This window comes from Leiobunum rupestre, chromosome 3 (assembly GCF_980474605.1).
Source record: "Leiobunum rupestre chromosome 3, qqLeiRupe1.1.hap1, whole genome shotgun sequence".
Classification (NCBI taxonomy): domain Eukaryota; kingdom Metazoa; phylum Arthropoda; class Arachnida; order Opiliones; family Sclerosomatidae; genus Leiobunum; species Leiobunum rupestre.
Window position 1 is genome coordinate 18,595,516 of NC_143386.1, and position 6,393 is coordinate 18,601,908.

General features: G+C 37.0%; 2 long non-coding RNA genes across 2 annotated transcripts; both read left to right on the forward strand.

The window, feature by feature from the left end:
• The first annotated feature begins 4,499 nt into the window (after positions 1–4,499).
• LOC149949740 (uncharacterized) lies at positions 4,500–4,927 on the forward strand. Its single transcript, XR_016480047.1, has 3 exons — positions 4,500–4,561; positions 4,623–4,738; positions 4,805–4,927. It is a non-coding gene; the product is annotated as an uncharacterized LOC149949740 (long non-coding RNA).
• Positions 4,928–5,167: 240 nt separating this feature from the next.
• LOC149949741 (uncharacterized) lies at positions 5,168–5,750 on the forward strand. Its single transcript, XR_016479969.1, has 3 exons — positions 5,168–5,233; positions 5,298–5,396; positions 5,476–5,750. It is a non-coding gene; the product is annotated as an uncharacterized LOC149949741 (long non-coding RNA).
• Positions 5,751–6,393: the final 643 nt, after the last annotated feature.

Below are 6,393 nucleotides of genomic sequence, written 5' to 3' on the forward strand. Positions count from 1 at the left end.
ATTTAAAGTCGTAGCTATAGTTAAAAGACATCCTCCCGTTATAAAATAAAAGACCTATCAGAAATCGATATAAAAGGAACATTCCATTCGAGTGATCTTCAAAAGGTCAGCGCACCTCGTTCGTAAAAGTTAAATAAGGTTTTACGAAGAACAACTAAAAACGGAGTCAAACAATTGTACGTTAGTTGGTTAGGATATCCTCCATCGATTAATAGTTGGGTTAATCAAGATGGCGTCTGGGATTTACATTACTCTTCCTAGTAATACTAGAGATAAGAATAAAAACAACGCTGAAAATACTCTAGCCTCGTATTCTACAACGTTGGCAAAAACCATTAGTTTACACGGAGATTGGGAAATTGCTCTGGTAGAAATTATTTATCCTTTATCGTTTTATAACGTAAGCGAAAAAATGGGGCGCGGAATAGAAATTAAGGAATTACTATTGAACCCTCCAGGTCACATAGTAGATTACAAATATACGTACGACTTCCACGAGAAACCTTAGTGCTACTACCAAAATCCTCATGAACGTTTGGCTGTAGTTAATGAAAGTATTAAAATTTTGAGCCGTGGTTTAAAGGAAAGCGGTTATTCAGAGTTCGATAATGATTCATTAGGAAAATTTTAATACAGTTTAGAAAGCGGTCACGTTCAATACACTTCCTATAGTAAAAATTATTGCAAACTCGAGTTAACGTCGGGGTTGAAGAAAATTTTAGGATTTAGAGATAATGTTACTAAAATTTCACATAAGCAAGCGTTCAGATCGAATAAACCCATGCAATTAAACTTATTCGTCCCAGACCAACTTTTCGTGTATTCAAATTTGGTGGGAAACGAAATGGTGGGGGATACATTAGCCCCTCTTTTACGGACAATTGTTATAGACCAAAACGCCCCCCATGGAATTACCGTTTCAAAAACTTTTGATTCTCCTCATTACCTTAAACTGAGTAGAAATTATTTTGACAGTATCGACATTAATATAAGAACTAGTTTAGGTGAATTCGTGCCATTTCAGTTTGGTACAGTCTCGTGTAAAGTACATTTACGACGAGCTCCGTAAAAATGGCTTATCAGTAGGTAGATAGAAATTGTCCCTACATGCAATATTATTTAAAACAGGCGGGAGGAGGAGTAGATTTACCTTATTTCTCTGGGTTTGCGGGACAAAAAGGACACGGAATTGGTAGCTTTTGTAGGGCTAGCTAGGTTTGTTTTCCCATTCCTAAAAGAATCCGCATAATACGTGGGAAATAGGGCTCTTTCTACAGGAAAGAAAGTACTCGGTGACGTCTTGCAAGGTCAGGATTTAAAAACGTCAGCCAATAAATGAATGACAGAAACTGTGGACGAAATGGCGGCTCAATAAGGATACGGTCGTCGCAAGAAAAGAAAAACTACTAAGAAAGCATTGAAGAAACCCCGCGCTAAGAAAAAGGGTTCAGTTAAACGTCGCAAGTTCACGCGTACGGTTCGCGTTATTTTTGCTCTCTAAAAATGGAAGTACTTAAAAGCGAATTAAATATTTTCAACGAACTACCAACTCAACTCAGCGTTGAAAAAGGTCAAATGGTATGGTGTAAGCCAATTTCATCTATCGACAGCAGTTCTATCATCGAATTCGTGGTACCTGGTACGAGCGACTCTTACACAGATTTGGCCATGACAATGATATATTGTAAAGTCAAAATCGTCAAGACCAACGGTGACAACTTGGATGCCGGGTCTAACGTTTCGCTCGTGAACAATTCTCTGCATTCGCTATTCCAACAATGCGAAGTGAAACTCAATGATACGACGGTTTCACCATCGGCCGCGAATTACCCCTATCGGGCGTATATCGAAAATTTGCTCAACTTTGGGAACGATGCGAAAAACACTCACCTAGCGACATCTGGATGGTACAATGACACGGCCGGAAGTATGGACCTCCTGACGAACACCGGATTCACGAAGCGTCAAGCCCTTGCCTCGGTTTCGAAAGAAATTGAACTTTACGGACAATTTTTTGTGACATTTTTAATTTTAACTAATATTTAATTAATGGCGTACAACTTAAGGTTTCACTAACTAGAAATAGCGATAATTTTACCCTTTTTAGCAACACTGTCAACGCGTATAAAGTCGAATTTATAGTGGCTTTTCTACATGTACGTAAAGTTAAAATTATGCCTAAAATTTTATTAGCCCACTAGCAAGGATTATTACGTAGTAATGCCAAATATCCCTTTACTCGTACCGAAATAAAAGCTAAAACATTGGCTAGTTCAATTCAGAACGATAGTTTTGACAATATATTCTTAGGTCCGATGCCAAACAGAGTCATTATTGGTTTAATCACCAACAAAGCGTATAAGGGCTCCGTTAAGTCTAATCCTTATAATTTTGAAAATTTCGATCTAAATTATTTGGCTCTATATGTCGATAACGAACAAATCCCTACGAAAGCATTGACCCCTAATTTTAATAGTAAGCAATTTACGCTAGCCTATCATTCGCTATTCTCGGGAAATGGGATACACTACAAAGACGAGGTAAACCACGTCGCATTGGCTGACTTTCCTCTAGGCTTTGCCTTATACGCTTTTGATTTGACCCCCGATAATTCGGCCAGTGACGTCACGTTTTGGAACCCCGTAAAGAGAGGGCAACTACGCTTAGATTTAAGATTTGGTACCCCTTTAAAATAATCTACGGTCGTTATCGTGTACGCCGAATTTCAATCTTGTTTACAGATAGATAAAAATAGGAACATTATTCGAGACTATTAAAATGACTACGACAAACGTTGACTTATCTCAGGCACTGTATAAAACACCGAACTTTTTAGGCGTTTTATCTTCAGATAATTTAAAACCCGTCGCGAAATATCCACAATCGCTTATCATTAATTTTGATAAAAGGGGCGAAACAGGTTCTCATTGGATTGGCGTCTACGTCGATGGAAGAAAACGAGGATTCTACTTTGATTCAATGGGGCTTCCCCCGTTTTTACCCCTAATCAGAAAATATTTAAATTCAATGTGTAAGACGTGGACATTTAGTAAAAGACGATTGCAAGGACTAACTAGTAACGTTTGCGGCGAATATTGCGTAATGTTTATTTTGCATAGAACTAAAGGACAGAGTACAAAAACGTACTACCAAAGGTTTTCCAAAAATTGGGAAAAAAACGACCACAAGATATTTTTATCTTTCACAAATCATGCTAGAAAAATCATCACATCGAATTTGGCGATTCCATTAGCTAGAGAGAGAGGTATGGTGACTGACTGGAAAAAATCCGGTTCCAGAGGATAAAAAATATATATATTTCCACTCCATCTGTTATCTTTTAGAGATAAGACTCAACCCTCTCGAAAACATGCGCGCGCTTCACGAGCGCCAAACCATTTACTTTCAAATAAAATAAACCATACAAAAACAAAAAAATGCAAATAGAATCAGGAAGTATTGGTATAATAGTTAGTACAACGGGGTGGTGTACGCAATCTAGCATGAAAACAAAACATTGGTAGAAATATATTATTGCATTATTCCCTCACGTTCTATTTAAAGTACTTTCTAAGAGTCATTGAAATCTGTTACCGTCATGAACCATTGAAAGAAGTTTTCCATCCGTCATTAACAAAATTATTTCAGTAAGCGCCAAATAAGATTGGTGAAAAAACACATTGCCTTAGATAATTTAACTGAGATTTAGTTAGCTTTGGGCCTTGTCATGATAAAAAAGATTGAAATTTGACTCAGCCATTTTATATAATGATATAAACTCATCTACGCGAAAAAACAATTGTAAACAATTTTTCCTATGTCACTTTTTTCAATCTTAATAAATACTTTAAAATGTAAAAAAGACTCTTTATTGAAAAAAAATAACACTTGCCCATTTTTTAGCAATCTTCTACGTCACTCCATTTTCCAAGAAGTTTGTTTTCCGTAAACATATTCAAGTGAGAGTATCGATTTTGATATCGTCAACGTGGTATTTCCAAAACTCTCCTTCAAGTAGCAATGGGTTTTTATTTTTTCAGTGGGTTATGGCGTCAATCATTAAATGCAGTTTTGATCAGGAGACGGGTTTAATCTCGAGTGTACAAATCTGTTATCTCAGAGAGAGAGACAGCCAATAGACGGCCGTATTCTGCACGACCCCGCAAGTAAGAAGTGAAACGCCTATCTTGCTTCGGCGCTATCATTCGACAAGCGGCCGTATTCTGCATGACCCCGCAAGTAAGAAGGGAAACGCCTATCTTGCTTCGGCCCTACCATTCGACGAGAGCTCACTGATTTCCCTCTTCTTCCCCCTCTTGCTTGGCCAATTGAAGGGCTGCTTTAGTGTGACGTATTACTTGTTTTGAATTCCAAACTTCCGGTTAAAAATTTGCGACATTTTTAATATCATTTGTAAAGTGAATTTTGCCGAAACTGCAATGGGAGTTATTGCTGCTGTCTTGGGAGTTGAAGCGATAGGCTTAGCGGAAGAAGTAGAAATTTTTAACGAAGGTAGCATGGAATTGAGAATGTTGAGCTAAGCGCATCATTGGAGAAGCAGGTATTTAATATGTATGTTACAATCGTTGAACATAAGGTTTTAATTGGCGTTTTTTTTACAGTTAAGGATCTTTTCAACATGTTTTTTTCTAGTAACCACGAAACTGGGCTACGTTCAGTAACGCTCATCAACACATGCGGCTTACCGGTACAAAATTATAAAATTGAAGAGCCAATGGTACAATACTCTTTGTAAATTATGATTACATTATTAATTTGGAAATACAAATATTTTTATTTGCAGATGCGTACTACCGAATGAACTCTGCGCACATAAATAATACACATTCGCATGTATATTTGGGTGATATCTTTGCACGTTGGCTTAGTGTCCTAACCCACAAGGGCTGGGGCTTAAAAATACGTCAATACGAATGATATTAACGTAATGTTTTTTATTTACTGTTAGGGCCGATGTGTCGATGGAATATAATTTTATCCTGCTGTCTCTTGCATAATTTTTCGAACTTTGAAAAATTTCGCCCGTCCTGTTACAATTGGCAAGAATATTTTTCAATCAAGAGCACTAAATTCAGTTAATTCATTACTTAAAGGTAATATTTATTTTATCACAATTGCTTTTTACTTAAATTTTTTTCCCTACTCCAGAAGCTTCATTAATCTTCCGAATGTCTCACTCTCTCTGGATGCAGTCAGACTGAAAAGGCTGAATGTAACAATTAGCAATTATCTCATCGCATCATTACCACTCTTTATATATTGCAGATTTTTCACAGAAAGCCCCTATTCAGATGTAAATACTACCAGGTACTCCTCCATACGACAATTATGCAATAATATGTACAAGTGTTTTCTTTTAAGTGGTTCATTTTTAAGTATGTCTGGATATTATCTGCCCCCAGTATTGTTATTTCTTGCATCAGTTTTTAGGTTGTTCCATTTTTGTAAAATCAGATGACGAAATTTTGTGGTCTAGCAAAGCAGATTAACCACGAGTGCAACTGTTTCCCATCGATTATTCTGCCTATAGTTATGAGCACTGCTTTTATGCCGCTGAAGCTCTTCACATTTGGGTTCCTTAAGATGGGGAATAGAGGCTTCCACTTCCTCCACAGTATAAGAAGGGTCTTCATCACCCATTTTTAAACAATTGCTTAATGCTTACGAAAATATCTCACAAAACCGAACTGAGTCAAATATTTATTTCACAAATTTCTACACATTTTCCAAACAATAGTAAAAAACTATTTATTTTAGTGATTGGGAGAAAAAAACCTGTAGGGATGGCGAATGGGTGAGCAGTTATTTCCATAAGTTGATTTAAGAGCCATCCCTATTTGAATACAGCCAATTATAGCAACATAAAAGGTGTAATTATCACCACCGCCTACATTTGGCTGTTGGAAAAGAGCTCCAGCCGCTTAGTAACTACTGATAATACAATCACTAGTTCGTTACTCCTAAGGGAACTATTTCATTAATGTACAGCTGGTTTGCGACAATGATTTGAGGATAACCGATATCGTAGCACGTTGGCCGGGTTGTACACATGACTCTTTTATTTGGCGTAACTCTGGATTATTTAGACGATTTCAAAATGGTGAAATGCCCCCGAGATATCTACTTGGTGACAATGAATATGGTCTTCAGCCTTGGGTTATAAATCCATTAAAGCCTGTCACACCGCAAGAGATAGAATTTAATAGGCGTCATTAACGAGGTACATATATGATTATTATTATTATTAATATTCAGCGTCATTAACATCATTAATATTTAAGGGCGAAACGTTATTGGACGTGTCAATGGTATTTTGAAATCAAGGTTCAGGTGTCTTGACGAAACTGGAGGTAGTCTATGTTACGAGCTACC